Here is a 16,459-nt window from a genome sequence, read left to right on the forward strand (position 1 = left end):
TATATATATATATATATATATATATATATATATATATATATATATATATATATATTTGCAAAACTACTAATGGCGCACCACCAGCTGATGCGCCATTAGTAACCAGGGTTACCAATGGCGCACCCCCTCGGATGCGCCATTGCTATCACCCCCGCTAAAATCCCCATGCCAGTCCCCGCGCTCTGTGGAGAGGACCTGGCCACCACTCTCCTCTTCCTGCAGCCTCGTCTCCCTCCAAACCCTAGCCCCGCACGCCGCCGGCCGTGCTGCTCCGCCTCCTCCTGTCCTCCACTTCTCTCCTCTCTCCCTCCCTCGATCTATTTCCTCTCCTTGCCCGCGCCGCCTCCTCCCGCACGGATAAGACCCGTCTGTCCCCCCATCCCACCCCGCCCGCCGCCATCCGGTCTGTCATTAGGGTTTTGTTGGCCAGCCAGCCATGGCAATCCTCGGGGAGCTCGGGACGGATGTCCTCATCCCCGTCTGCAGGGTCATCGGCATCGTCTTCACCGTCGCGCAGTGGTTCATCGTCTCCAAGGTCAAGGTCACCCCCGGCGCCGCCTCCGCCGCCGCCGGCGCCAAGAACAGCTACGACGACTACCTCATCGAGGAGGAAGGCCTCAACGACCACAACATCATCGTCAAGTGCGCCGTGATCCAGACCGCCATCTCTGAAGGTGAGCTCACCCATCCCCTTCGCCGACAAAGATGGTGGTCCCCCCTCTCCCTCTCACCCGCTCCCTCCCCCAGATCCGGTTCTCAGCCTCTCAGGCTCGGAAGCTTTGGTCCCCATGATGGCGGGCATCGTTTGGCTTGTGTGGAGAACCACAGCGCTTTGGTCTTTCTTGCAGAGACCCTTCGCCCGGTTGTCACTGCCGGCATTCTGCTCAATGCAAAACAGATTCCTTGTAATATAATTTCGTCTCGTTTTGATAGAACTTCCAGAAAAACTACTACATTTTTGTATGTCGATCTGGTTTACTACTAATATAGGGCCTAGCTAGCTAGGGGAAAAATGATGTCACAAACCAGACACTGAATACTTTTTCGTTGAACATGCCTAAAGTGGAGACGAATTCTATTTGAAAGCTAAGGATCTTTTGCTATTTTTTGGACAAAACACACTGAATTATTTTACATTTTGTTGTATCCACCAGGGAATCAAGCATACATGCAATGGAGCATTTGATCAGACTATATAATGAGTGGGAAATGCACCTACTCGTGCCCCTTAGCTTCACACTGCAGTTGTTCCTCTTCTTTGCTGGCAGGCTCCAACGGTGTAGCGGCAACAGGCTCCTACGGCTCTCCCTTTGGGCTGCTTACTTGGTGGCAGGCCTGGAAGCAGTTTATGCACTCGGCTACCTGTCACGGCATCAGGATAACAACATTGAAAGGCTAAGAAGAACCGAACAGCTGGCTTTCTTCTGAGCACCATTTCTCCTCGTCCATCTTGGTGGGCAGGACACCATTACTGCTTTCACCATGGAGGATAACAACTTGTGGTTGAGGCATCTCTTGAATCTGTTGACCCAAATTGCACTTGCTTTATATGTATTCCGGAAGTCCATTGGAAGACACAACCCTCAAATCTGCTTCGACGATGACATCTCTGTTGTGCCCTGCTGCTGCTGCTGCAGGAAGAGGTTAAGCTGTTGGAGACGTGGCTGCAGGGCGACCGTGCTCTCACCTTCTGCCACCTCCTCGCCCGCAACACCGTCAGGGCCAAGCCAACCCAACTCGCCTTCGGTACACCGTCAGGGCCAAGCCAGCCCAACTCACCTTCAGGTTATGGTCTTGGTGGGTCTTCCATGGCTCTATTCGGAAGAGTTGGTGGAGGTATCTACACTAAGGCTGCTGACGTGGGTGCTGACCTTGTTGGCAAAGTTGAGAGGAACATTCCTGAAGATGACCCAAGGAACCCAACTGTAAGTTCTCTTCTCAATTCTCAGCTTTTGGCTAATAGTTTTAGGCAAATTAGCAGACATTGCTTACAATTTATATTGTGACTATTTTGCTTCATGACATATCCTTTTTTGAACTTGGAACTCTTGTTTGCAGGTGATTGCTGACAACGTCGGTGACAATGTTGGTGATATTGCTGGAATGGGATCAGATCTCTTTGGTTCATACACATAACCTTCCTGCGCTGCTCTTGTTGTTGCTTCCGTCTCATCTTTTGGAATCAACCATGATTCACTGCGATTTGCTACCCACTGCTCGTGAGCTCTGTAGGCATCATTGTTTGCTACACACTCTTTGCAACTGATTTCTTTGAGATTAAGGCTGCAAACGAAATTGAGCCTGCTCTGAAGAAGCAGCTCATCATCTCCACTGCTCTAATGACTGTTGGTGTTGCGGTCATCAGCTGGTTGGCTCTTCCAGCTAAGTTCACCATCTTCAACTACGGTGCTCAGAAGGAAGAGTCCAACTGGTAATTTTTTGGGTCAATATTTGTTCAATTCTGCAATGTTGTACTTCCTTCTGATTATGCTTTCTTGATTTTTCACAGGGGCCTTTTCTTTTGCGTGGCAGTTGGTCTGTGGGCTGGTCTGATTATTGGATTTGTGACTGAATACTACACTAGCAACGCCTACAGGTAACTAAAACATTAGTTTCTAGTTATATTATTGTTCATATTTTATGTTATTGTGCCTTATCCCCCAGCTGTTTCCTTGTGGCAGCCCTGTGCAAGATGTTGTCGATTCCTGCAGAACTGGTGCTGTCACCAACGTCATCTTCGGTCTTGCTCTAGGGTACAAGTTGGTTATCATCCCAATTTTCGCTATTGCTGTCAGCATCTACGTCAGCTTCTCCATTGCTGCAATGTACGACATTGCAATGGCTGCTCTTGGCATGCTAAGCACAATGGCAACTGGTCTTGCCATCGATGCTTATGGTCCCATTAGTGACAATGCTGGTGGAATTACTGAGACGGCTGGCATGAGCCACAGAATCCGTGAGAGGACTGATGCTCTTGATGCTGCTGGCGCCACATCTGCCCGGTGGATGGCTGTGGAAAGAAGTTCTTCACGCACAAGCATCTGCTGCAGCACCGCGAGGTTCACACCTAAACGACGAAGCAGCTGAAGAAGGCTACAGGAGAGGAGAGGACTCCAAGAGATCATCCGATGCGCGTCGAAGGGTACACTTGTGGCATCGAGGGCTGCTGGATGAGCTTCGACACGAAAAGGGAACTGTCCCTGCATGAGCGTGACTTGTGTGTTCTAGATGATTGTTAAGATGGTCAAAACTATGCTTCATCTAGGTAACTTGTTTGTCAACTTGCGTTCAATGTATGTGCATGTTAATAAACATATTTTCATTGTGGTGTAATATGTGTTTATCTTGAACCTTCTTGTGGGTGTGAGGATAATAATTGAATATTTTTCGAGCTGGTAGTATAACCTGTGGCACACATGGGAGGCATACTGATAGCACACCTGGGAGGCATATGATGACGATCATATTGGCTCTTTTGACGAGACTGGGCTGTTTTCAACTTTTTCACGAATAATGCGAACCTGCTCTTCTGCATCCTGGATCATGTCCGGGCCAAAGAGTTGCCTCTCTCCGGTTTCTGACCAATTAAGAGGTGTTCGACAACTTCGTCCATAGAGAACTTCAAAAGGGGCTTTGCCCAAGCTTGATTGATAACTATTGTTATAAGCGAATTCGGCGAATGGAAGGCACTTCTCCCAATTCATACCGAACGAAATAACACAAGCTCGGAGCATATCTTCTAGGATTTGGTTCACTCTTTCTACTTGACCACTTGACTGGGGATGGAAAGCAGTGCTAAAAGATAGGTGAGTCCCCATGGCATTCTGAAAACTTTCCCTGAAGCAAGAAGTAAAGATACTTCCATAGTCCGAGTTAATTTCCAGGGGATCACCATGAAGAGACACTATTCGAGAGATATATAACTCTGCTAGCTGGCTAGCTGTTATACTCTCACGAACAGGAAGAAAATGGGCCACTTTGGAAAGACGGTCAATGACCACAAAGATAGCATTGTTTCCTTTCTTGGTCTTGGGAAATCCGGTAATGAAATCCATGCTAACTTTATCCCATTTCCATTCAGGAATAGCTAAAGGTTGAAGGGTGCCAGCAGGCCTTTGATGTTCTGCCTCGACGACAAACGTCAAGTTAATGTCAAGTGTATTTTCTAATGTCAAGTGTCTTTTCCTTCAACCGTGAAATTGTGCAACTCCTGGATACTGTAGGAGTGCTTTGGGTGTATCAAACGTCACAACGTAACTGGGTGACTATAAATGTGCACTACGGGTACCTCCGAAAGTGTCTGTTGGGTTGGTACGAATCGAGATCGGGATTTGTCACTCCGTGTGACGGAGAGGTATCTCTGGGCCCACTCGGTAGAACATCATCATGAGCTCAATGTGACTAAGGAGTTAGTTACAGGATGACGTGCTATGGAACGAGTAAAGAGACTTACAGGTAACGAGATTGAACAAGGTATAGGTATACCGACGATCGAATCTCGGGTAAGTTCTATACCGACAGACAAAGGGAATTGTATACGGGATTGATTGAATTCTTGACATCGTGGTTCATCTGATGAGATCATCGTGGAACATGTGGGAGCCACCATGGGTATCCAGATCCCCCTGATGGTTATTGGCCGGAGAGTGTCGCGGTCATGTCTGCATGCCTCCCGAACCCGTAGGGTCTACACACTTAAGGTTCGATGATGCTAGGGTTATTGGGAATTGTTATACGAGGTTACCGAAGGATGTTCGGAGTCCCGGATGAGATACCGAACGTCACGAGGAGCTCCGGAATGGTCCGACGATAAAGATTGATATATAGGATGGATGGGTTTGGATGCCGGAAATGTTTCGGGCACCACTCGCAAAGTGTCGGGACCACCGGAAGGGTTCCGGAGGCCCACCGGGAGGGGCCACAAGCCCTGGAGGGCTACGTGGGCCAAGTGCGGGAGGGAACCAGCCCCTAGATGGGCTGGTGTGCCCCCCATGCCCAGCCCATGCGCACCAGAGAGGGAGGGAGGGGAAACCCTAGGCGCTGGTGGGCCTAAGGCCCACCTAGGGGTGCGCCACCCCCTCTCCTTGCCCTGGCCGCCGCCCCCCTCGCCCATTTGGGCAGCCGCACCACCTAGGGTGGGAACCCTAGGGGTGGCGCACCCCCTCCCCTCCTCCTATATATAGAGAGGGTTTTGGGGCTGTTTTGCACATAGTTTTCCATCTCCCTCGGCGCAACCCTCCTTCCCTCCTTCCTCATCTCCCACGGTGCTTGGCGAACCCCTGCCGGGAGACCTCGTCTCTCACTCGACACCATGCCGTCGTGCTTCCGAAGATCTTCCCCAACCTCTCCCTCCTCCTTGCTGGATCAAGGTGCGGGGGACGTCACCGGGCTGCACGTGTGTTGAACACGGAGGTGCCGTGGTTCGGCACTAGATCGGAATCACATCGCGATCTGAATCGCCGCGAGTACGACTCCATCAACCGCGTTCCAGCACCGCTTCTGCTTAGCAATCTTCAAAGGTATGAAGATGCACTCACCCCTCTCTCGTTGCTGGTTTCTCCATAGGAAGATCTGAATATGGCATAGGAAAATTTTGAATTTATGCTACGTTTACTACTAGGAAAAGGGCTATAGATGATATAGATACTAATGGCGCACCAGACAAGTAGTGCGCCACTACTATATAGCAGTGGCGCACCATGTGCAGGTGTGCCATTAGTGTGATGGACACTAATGGCGCACCACACACTCGGTGCGCCACTACTATTTTTTTTGCAAAAGTACTAATGGCGCACCGGAGCAGAGTGCGCCATTACTAGTTTAACTAGTAATGGCGCACCACTCACCCAGTGCGCCACTAATATATATATATATATATATATATATATATATATATATATATATATATATATATATATTTGCAAAACTACTAATGGCGCACCACCAGCTGATGCGCCATTAGTAACCAGGGTTACCAATGGCGCACCCCCTCGGATGCGCCATTGCTATCACCCCCGCTAAAATCCCCATGCCAGTCCCCGCGCTCTGTGGAGAGGACCTGGCCACCACTCTCCTCTTCCTGCAGCCTCGTCTCCCTCCAAACCCTAGCCCCGCACGCCGCCGGCCGTGCTGCTCCGCCTCCTCCTGTCCTCCACTTCTCTCCTCTCTCCCTCCCTCGATCTATTTCCTCTCCTTGCCCGCGCCGCCTCCTCCCGCACGGATAAGACCCGTCTGTCCCCCCATCCCACCCCGCCCGCCGCCATCCGGTCTGTCATTAGGGTTTTGTTGGCCAGCCAGCCATGGCAATCCTCGGGGAGCTCGGGACGGATGTCCTCATCCCCGTCTGCAGGGTCATCGGCATCGTCTTCACCGTCGCACAGTGGTTCATCGTCTCCAAGGTCAAGGTCACCCCCGGCGCCGCCTCCGCCGCCGCCGGCGCCAAGAACAGCTACGACGACTACCTCATCGAGGAGGAAGGCCTCAACGACCACAACATCATCGTCAAGTGCGCCGTGATCCAGACCGCCATCTCTGAAGGTGAGCTCACCCATCCCCTTCGCCGACAAAGATGGTGGTCCCCCCTCTCCCTCTCACCCGCTCCCTCCCCCAGATCCGGTTCTCAGCCTCTCAGGCTCGGAAGCTTTGGTCCCCATGATGGCGGGCATCGTTTGGCTTGTGTGGAGAACCACAGCGCTTTGGTCTTTCTTGCAGAGACCCTTCGCCCGGTTGTCACTGCCGGCATTCTGCTCAATGCAAAACAGATTCCTTGTAATATAATTTCGTCTCGTTTTGATAGAACTTCCAGAAAAACTACTACATTTTTGTATGTCGATCTGGTTTACTACTAATATAGGGCCTAGCTAGCTAGGGGAAAAATGATGTCACAAACCAGACACTGAATACTTTTTCGTTGAACATGCCTAAAGTGGAGACGAATTCTATTTGAAAGCTAAGGATCTTTTGCTATTTTTTGGACAAAACACACTGAATTATTTTACATTTTGTTGTATCCACCAGGGAATCAAGCATACATGCAATGGAGCATTTGATCAGACTATATAATGAGTGGGAAATGCACCTACTCGTGCCCCTTAGCTTCACACTGCAGTTGTTCCTCTTCTTTGCTGGCAGGCTCCAACGGTGTAGCGGCAACAGGCTCCTACGGCTCTCCCTTTGGGCTGCTTACTTGGTGGCAGGCCTGGAAGCAGTTTATGCACTCGGCTACCTGTCACGGCATCAGGATAACAACATTGAAAGGCTAAGAAGAACCGAACAGCTGGCTTTCTTCTGAGCACCATTTCTCCTCGTCCATCTTGGTGGGCAGGACACCATTACTGCTTTCACCATGGAGGATAACAACTTGTGGTTGAGGCATCTCTTGAATCTGTTGACCCAAATTGCACTTGCTTTATATGTATTCCGGAAGTCCATTGGAAGACACAACCCTCAAATCTGCTTCGACGATGACATCTCTGTTGTGCCCTGCTGCTGCTGCTGCAGGAAGAGGTTAAGCTGTTGGAGACGTGGCTGCAGGGCGACCGTGCTCTCACCTTCTGCCACCTCCTCGCCCGCAACACCGTCAGGGCCAAGCCAACCCAACTCGCCTTCGGTACACCGTCAGGGCCAAGCCAGCCCAACTCACCTTCAGGTTATGGTCTTGGTGGGTCTTCCATGGCTCTATTCGGAAGAGTTGGTGGAGGTATCTACACTAAGGCTGCTGACGTGGGTGCTGACCTTGTTGGCAAAGTTGAGAGGAACATTCCTGAAGATGACCCAAGGAACCCAACTGTAAGTTCTCTTCTCAATTCTCAGCTTTTGGCTAATAGTTTTAGGCAAATTAGCAGACATTGCTTACAATTTATATTGTGACTATTTTGCTTCATGACATATCCTTTTTTGAACTTGGAACTCTTGTTTGCAGGTGATTGCTGACAACGTCGGTGACAATGTTGGTGATATTGCTGGAATGGGATCAGATCTCTTTGGTTCATACACATAACCTTCCTGCGCTGCTCTTGTTGTTGCTTCCGTCTCATCTTTTGGAATCAACCATGATTCACTGCGATTTGCTACCCACTGCTCGTGAGCTCTGTAGGCATCATTGTTTGCTACACACTCTTTGCAACTGATTTCTTTGAGATTAAGGCTGCAAACGAAATTGAGCCTGCTCTGAAGAAGCAGCTCATCATCTCCACTGCTCTAATGACTGTTGGTGTTGCGGTCATCAGCTGGTTGGCTCTTCCAGCTAAGTTCACCATCTTCAACTACGGTGCTCAGAAGGAAGAGTCCAACTGGTAATTTTTTGGGTCAATATTTGTTCAATTCTGCAATGTTGTACTTCCTTCTGATTATGCTTTCTTGATTTTTCACAGGGGCCTTTTCTTTTGCGTGGCAGTTGGTCTGTGGGCTGGTCTGATTATTGGATTTGTGACTGAATACTACACTAGCAACGCCTACAGGTAACTAAAACATTAGTTTCTAGTTATATTATTGTTCATATTTTATGTTATTGTGCCTTATCCCCCAGCTGTTTCCTTGTGGCAGCCCTGTGCAAGATGTTGTCGATTCCTGCAGAACTGGTGCTGTCACCAACGTCATCTTCGGTCTTGCTCTAGGGTACAAGTTGGTTATCATCCCAATTTTCGCTATTGCTGTCAGCATCTACGTCAGCTTCTCCATTGCTGCAATGTACGACATTGCAATGGCTGCTCTTGGCATGCTAAGCACAATGGCAACTGGTCTTGCCATCGATGCTTATGGTCCCATTAGTGACAATGCTGGTGGAATTACTGAGACGGCTGGCATGAGCCACAGAATCCGTGAGAGGACTGATGCTCTTGATGCTGCTGGCGCCACATCTGCCCGGTGGATGGCTGTGGAAAGAAGTTCTTCACGCACAAGCATCTGCTGCAGCACCGCGAGGTTCACACCTAAACGACGAAGCAGCTGAAGAAGGCTACAGGAGAGGAGAGGACTCCAAGAGATCATCCGATGCGCGTCGAAGGGTACACTTGTGGCATCGAGGGCTGCTGGATGAGCTTCGACACGAAAAGGGAACTGTCCCTGCATGAGCGTGACTTGTGTGTTCTAGATGATTGTTAAGATGGTCAAAACTATGCTTCATCTAGGTAACTTGTTTGTCAACTTGCGTTCAATGTATGTGCATGTTAATAAACATATTTTCATTGTGGTGTAATATGTGTTTATCTTGAACCTTCTTGTGGGTGTGAGGATAATAATTGAATATTTTTCGAGCTGGTAGTATAACCTGTGGCACACATGGGAGGCATACTGATAGCACACCTGGGAGGCATATGATGACGATCATATTGGCTCTTTTGACGAGACTGGGCTGTTTTCAACTTTTTCACGAATAATGCGAACCTGCTCTTCTGCATCCTGGATCATGTCCGGGCCAAAGAGTTGCCTCTCTCCGGTTTCTGACCAATTAAGAGGTGTTCGACAACTTCGTCCATAGAGAACTTCAAAAGGGGCTTTGCCCAAGCTTGATTGATAACTATTGTTATAAGCGAATTCGGCGAATGGAAGGCACTTCTCCCAATTCATACCGAACGAAATAACACAAGCTCGGAGCATATCTTCTAGGATTTGGTTCACTCTTTCTACTTGACCACTTGACTGGGGATGGAAAGCAGTGCTAAAAGATAGGTGAGTCCCCATGGCATTCTGAAAACTTTCCCTGAAGCGAGAAGTAAAGATACTTCCATAGTCCGAGTTAATTTCCAGGGGAACACCATGAAGAGACACTATTCGAGAGATATATAACTCTGCTAGCTGGCTAGCTGTTATACTCTCACGAACAGGAAGAAAATGGGCCACTTTGGAAAGACGGTCAATGACCACAAAGATAGCATTGTTTCCTTTCTTGGTCTTGGGAAATCCGGTAATGAAATCCATGCTAACTTTATCCCATTTCCATTCAGGAATAGCTAAAGGTTGAAGGGTGCCAGCAGGCCTTTGATGTTCTGCCTCGACGACAAACGTCAAGTTAATGTCAAGTGTATTTTCTAATGTCAAGTGTCTTTTCCTTCAACCGTGAAATTGTGCAACTCCTGGATACTGTAGGAGTGCTTTGGGTGTATCAAACGTCACAACGTAACTGGGTGACTATAAATGTGCACTACGGGTACCTCCGAAAGTGTCTGTTGGGTTGGTACGAATCGAGATCGGGATTTGTCACTCCGTGTGACGGAGAGGTATCTCTGGGCCCACTCGGTAGAACATCATCATGAGCTCAATGTGACTAAGGAGTTAGTTACAGGATGACGTGCTATGGAACGAGTAAAGAGACTTACAGGTAACGAGATTGAACAAGGTATAGGTATACCGACGATCGAATCTCGGGTAAGTTCTATACCGACAGACAAAGGGAATTGTATACGGGATTGATTGAATTCTTGACATCGTGGTTCATCTGATGAGATCATCGTGGAACATGTGGGAGCCACCATGGGTATCCAGATCCCCGTGATGGTTATTGGCCGGAGAGTGTCGCGGTCATGTCTGCATGCCTCCCGAACCCGTAGGGTCTACACACTTAAGGTTCGATGATGCTAGGGTTATTGGGAATTGTTATACGAGGTTACCGAAGGATGTTCGGAGTCCCGGATGAGATACCGAACGTCACGAGGAGCTCCGGAATGGTCCGACGATAAAGATTGATATATAGGATGGATGGGTTTGGATGCCGGAAATGTTTCGGGCACCACTCGCAAAGTGTCGGGACCACCGGAAGGGTTCCGGAGGCCCACCGGGAGGGGCCACAAGCCCTGGAGGGCTACGTGGGCCAAGTGCGGGAGGGAACCAGCCCCTAGATGGGCTGGTGTGCCCCCCATGCCCAGCCCATGCGCACCAGAGAGGGAGGGAGGGGAAACCCTAGGCGCTGGTGGGCCTAAGGCCCACCTAGGGGTGCGCCACCCCCTCTCCTTGCCCTGGCCGCCGCCCCCCTCGCCCATTTGGGCAGCCGCACCACCTAGGGTGGGAACCCTAGGGGTGGCGCACCCCCTCCCCTCCTCCTATATATAGAGAGGGTTTTGGGGCTGTTTTGCACATAGTTTTCCATCTCCCTCGGCGCAACCCTCCTTCCCTCCTTCCTCATCTCCCACGGTGCTTGGCGAACCCCTGCCGGGAGACCTCGTCTCTCACTCGACACCATGCCGTCGTGCTTCCGAAGATCTTCCCCAACCTCTCCCTCCTCCTTGCTGGATCAAGGTGCGGGGGACGTCACCGGGCTGCACGTGTGTTGAACACGGAGGTGCCGTGGTTCGGCACTAGATCGGAATCACATCGCGATCTGAATCGCCGCGAGTACGACTCCATCAACCGCGTTCCAGCACCGCTTCTGCTTAGCAATCTTCAAAGGTATGAAGATGCACTCACCCCTCTCTCGTTGCTGGTTTCTCCATAGGAAGATCTGAATATGGCATAGGAAAATTTTGAATTTATGCTACGTTTACTACTAGGAAAAGGGCTATAGATGATATAGATACTAATGGCGCACCAGACAAGTAGTGCGCCACTACTATATAGCAGTGGCGCACCATGTGCAGGTGTGCCATTAGTGTGATGGACACTAATGGCGCACCACACACTCGGTGCGCCACTACTATTTTTTTTGCAAAAGTACTAATGGCGCACCGGAGCAGAGTGCGCCATTACTAGTTTAACTAGTAATGGCGCACCACTCACCCAGTGCGCCACTAATATATATATATATATATATATATATATATATATATATATATATATTTGCAAAACTACTAATGGCGCACCACCAGCTGATGCGCCATTAGTAACCAGGGTTACCAATGGCGCACCCCCTCGGATGCGCCATTGCTATCACCCCCGCTAAAATCCCCATGCCAGTCCCCGCGCTCTGTGGAGAGGACCTGGCCACCACTCTCCTCTTCCTGCAGCCTCGTCTCCCTCCAAACCCTAGCCCCGCACGCCGCCGGCCGTGCTGCTCCGCCTCCTCCTGTCCTCCACTTCTCTCCTCTCTCCCTCCCTCGATCTATTTCCTCTCCTTGCCCGCGCCGCCTCCTCCCGCACGGATAAGACCCGTCTGTCCCCCCATCCCACCCCGCCCGCCGCCATCCGGTCTGTCATTAGGGTTTTGTTGGCCAGCCAGCCATGGCAATCCTCGGGGAGCTCGGGACGGATGTCCTCATCCCCGTCTGCAGGGTCATCGGCATCGTCTTCACCATCGCGCAGTGGTTCATCGTCTCCAAGGTCAAGGTCACCCCCGGCGCCGCCTCCGCCGCCGCCGGCGCCAAGAACAGCTACGACGACTACCTCATCGAGGAGGAAGGCCTCAACGACCACAACATCATCGTCAAGTGCGCCGTGATCCAGACCGCCATCTCTGAAGGTGAGCTCACCCATCCCCTTCGCCGACAAAGATGGTGGTCCCCCCTCTCCCTCTCACCCGCTCCCTCCCCCAGATCCGGTTCTCAGCCTCTCAGGCTCGGAAGCTTTGGTCCCCATGATGGCGGGCATCGTTTGGCTTGTGTGGAGAACCACAGCGCTTTGGTCTTTCTTGCAGAGACCCTTCGCCCGGTTGTCACTGCCGGCATTCTGCTCAATGCAAAACAGATTCCTTGTAATATAATTTCGTCTCGTTTTGATAGAACTTCCAGAAAAACTACTACATTTTTGTATGTCGATCTGGTTTACTACTAATATAGGGCCTAGCTAGCTAGGGGAAAAATGATGTCACAAACCAGACACTGAATACTTTTTCGTTGAACATGCCTAAAGTGGAGACGAATTCTATTTGAAAGCTAAGGATCTTTTGCTATTTTTTGGACAAAACACACTGAATTATTTTACATTTTGTTGTATCCACCAGGGAATCAAGCATACATGCAATGGAGCATTTGATCAGACTATATAATGAGTGGGAAATGCACCTACTCGTGCCCCTTAGCTTCACACTGCAGTTGTTCCTCTTCTTTGCTGGCAGGCTCCAACGGTGTAGCGGCAACAGGCTCCTACGGCTCTCCCTTTGGGCTGCTTACTTGGTGGCAGGCCTGGAAGCAGTTTATGCACTCGGCTACCTGTCACGGCATCAGGATAACAACATTGAAAGGCTAAGAAGAACCGAACAGCTGGCTTTCTTCTGAGCACCATTTCTCCTCGTCCATCTTGGTGGGCAGGACACCATTACTGCTTTCACCATGGAGGATAACAACTTGTGGTTGAGGCATCTCTTGAATCTGTTGACCCAAATTGCACTTGCTTTATATGTATTCCGGAAGTCCATTGGAAGACACAACCCTCAAATCTGCTTCGACGATGACATCTCTGTTGTGCCCTGCTGCTGCTGCTGCAGGAAGAGGTTAAGCTGTTGGAGACGTGGCTGCAGGGCGACCGTGCTCTCACCTTCTGCCACCTCCTCGCCCGCAACACCGTCAGGGCCAAGCCAACCCAACTCGCCTTCGGTACACCGTCAGGGCCAAGCCAGCCCAACTCACCTTCAGGTTATGGTCTTGGTGGGTCTTCCATGGCTCTATTCGGAAGAGTTGGTGGAGGTATCTACACTAAGGCTGCTGACGTGGGTGCTGACCTTGTTGGCAAAGTTGAGAGGAACATTCCTGAAGATGACCCAAGGAACCCAACTGTAAGTTCTCTTCTCAATTCTCAGCTTTTGGCTAATAGTTTTAGGCAAATTAGCAGACATTGCTTACAATTTATATTGTGACTATTTTGCTTCATGACATATCCTTTTTTGAACTTGGAACTCTTGTTTGCAGGTGATTGCTGACAACGTCGGTGACAATGTTGGTGATATTGCTGGAATGGGATCAGATCTCTTTGGTTCATACACATAACCTTCCTGCGCTGCTCTTGTTGTTGCTTCCGTCTCATCTTTTGGAATCAACCATGATTCACTGCGATTTGCTACCCACTGCTCGTGAGCTCTGTAGGCATCATTGTTTGCTACACACTCTTTGCAACTGATTTCTTTGAGATTAAGGCTGCAAACGAAATTGAGCCTGCTCTGAAGAAGCAGCTCATCATCTCCACTGCTCTAATGACTGTTGGTGTTGCGGTCATCAGCTGGTTGGCTCTTCCAGCTAAGTTCACCATCTTCAACTACGGTGCTCAGAAGGAAGAGTCCAACTGGTAATTTTTTGGGTCAATATTTGTTCAATTCTGCAATGTTGTACTTCCTTCTGATTATGCTTTCTTGATTTTTCACAGGGGCCTTTTCTTTTGCGTGGCAGTTGGTCTGTGGGCTGGTCTGATTATTGGATTTGTGACTGAATACTACACTAGCAACGCCTACAGGTAACTAAAACATTAGTTTCTAGTTATATTATTGTTCATATTTTATGTTATTGTGCCTTATCCCCCAGCTGTTTCCTTGTGGCAGCCCTGTGCAAGATGTTGTCGATTCCTGCAGAACTGGTGCTGTCACCAACGTCATCTTCGGTCTTGCTCTAGGGTACAAGTTGGTTATCATCCCAATTTTCGCTATTGCTGTCAGCATCTACGTCAGCTTCTCCATTGCTGCAATGTACGACATTGCAATGGCTGCTCTTGGCATGCTAAGCACAATGGCAACTGGTCTTGCCATCGATGCTTATGGTCCCATTAGTGACAATGCTGGTGGAATTACTGAGACGGCTGGCATGAGCCACAGAATCCGTGAGAGGACTGATGCTCTTGATGCTGCTGGCGCCACATCTGCCCGGTGGATGGCTGTGGAAAGAAGTTCTTCACGCACAAGCATCTGCTGCAGCACCGCGAGGTTCACACCTAAACGACGAAGCAGCTGAAGAAGGCTACAGGAGAGGAGAGGACTCCAAGAGATCATCCGATGCGCGTCGAAGGGTACACTTGTGGCATCGAGGGCTGCTGGATGAGCTTCGACACGAAAAGGGAACTGTCCCTGCATGAGCGTGACTTGTGTGTTCTAGATGATTGTTAAGATGGTCAAAACTATGCTTCATCTAGGTAACTTGTTTGTCAACTTGCGTTCAATGTATGTGCATGTTAATAAACATATTTTCATTGTGGTGTAATATGTGTTTATCTTGAACCTTCTTGTGGGTGTGAGGATAATAATTGAATATTTTTCGAGCTGGTAGTATAACCTGTGGCACACATGGGAGGCATACTGATAGCACACCTGGGAGGCATACTAATGGTGCACCTGGGAGGCATACTAATGGCGCACCTGGAAGGCATACTAATGGCGCACCTGGGAGGGATACTAATGGCGCACCTGGGAGGCATACTAATGGCGCACCATGAGCTATACTAATGGCGCACTGCCTGGTGCGCCATTAGTATATCAGATACTAATGGCGCACCACAGGTGCGCCATTAGTAAAAAATTCTAATGGCGTGATGCTAGTGGCGCACCTATAGTGCTCCATTAGTAGCCAAAACAGGTGCGCCACTAGCAGGCCTTTTCCTAGTAGTGGTTACCCAACATGTTTATCATGAAAAATGCTTTGTTTGTATGCTTGGTAATCAGAATGCAGGGATAGCAAGTTTTTCGAAGGACTTGTATGAATCACATGCAAACTAAAATAAACCAAGAAAAGGAGTACCTATGGGTGTGCATCAATTTGCGTGTTTTATTCTCAGTTTTCCTCTAAATCTGAGAAGAATAGATACTACCCTCATCTCATCCAATAACTCTAGTAGCCTTTTTTCCTATTTAGAGTGAACATGGCCGACAATGATGAGGCCGGCGGTTCGGGCAAGCCATTCTAGGAGCTGTCCCAGGAGATGGAGGAAGAACCTCACCGCTATGAGGACGCCGCGGGAGACACCGATCCCGACAACACAACCCCTAGTGGCGTCGGGGATGACACCACTGATGGTGCCGTCAGGGATGCCACCACTGATGATGGTAGCGAACGCACAGATGGCAGCCAACCGAAGAGGCAACGGAAGGACCAGCGCCCGAATGTGCTCGGCTCCGTCAAGGAGGAATTTACTGAAGTGTCCTCCAGTGGGCATCCAACGGCGCCTAAAGAATTAGTCGGTGGGTACGTGGGACAACTCGGGTGCATTCTCTGGAGCACCGTCTCGATTAACACTGAGAACCTAAGGCATCATGACCGAGGGAATTTGGACAACCTCCTCTTCACGAAGCTGCACGAACAATACAAGTTCCTCGGTGACTTCGCAAACACACGCCTATCAGGGAATAAAGTGAACAGTGCCGCCCTTACGAAGATGAGGACGGCCCTGGCTACTTGGAGAGCCGCGATGAAGAGAAGGATTCTAAGAGGTGATAGTTATGAGAAGATCAAGGAGACAAATCCTTCGATCAACGAAGCTGACTACATGGAGTTCAAGATCAAGTGCGAGAGCAACGCATCCGCGGAATCAAGTCAGTGGGGGAAAGATATGTGGGACTTGAACTTAGGGGTCCACAAACTCGGTCCCGGCGGTTACAGAGTGGCGGAACCTAAATGGG

General features: G+C 49.7%; 3 pseudogenes; all 3 read left to right on the forward strand.

Moving 5' to 3' along the window:
- The first annotated feature begins 436 nt into the window (after nucleotides 1-436).
- Nucleotides 437-3,087, forward strand: LOC123408282 (annotated as a pseudogene).
- A 3,212-nt stretch (nucleotides 3,088-6,299) lies between these two features.
- LOC123408283 lies at nucleotides 6,300-8,950 on the forward strand (annotated as a pseudogene).
- Nucleotides 8,951-12,150: 3,200 nt separating this feature from the next.
- LOC123408284 lies at nucleotides 12,151-14,801 on the forward strand (annotated as a pseudogene).
- Nucleotides 14,802-16,459: the final 1,658 nt, after the last annotated feature.

The sequence above is a fragment of the Hordeum vulgare genome, chromosome 7H (genome assembly GCF_904849725.1).
Source record: "Hordeum vulgare subsp. vulgare chromosome 7H, MorexV3_pseudomolecules_assembly, whole genome shotgun sequence".
In the NCBI taxonomy this organism is placed as follows: domain Eukaryota; kingdom Viridiplantae; phylum Streptophyta; class Magnoliopsida; order Poales; family Poaceae; genus Hordeum; species Hordeum vulgare.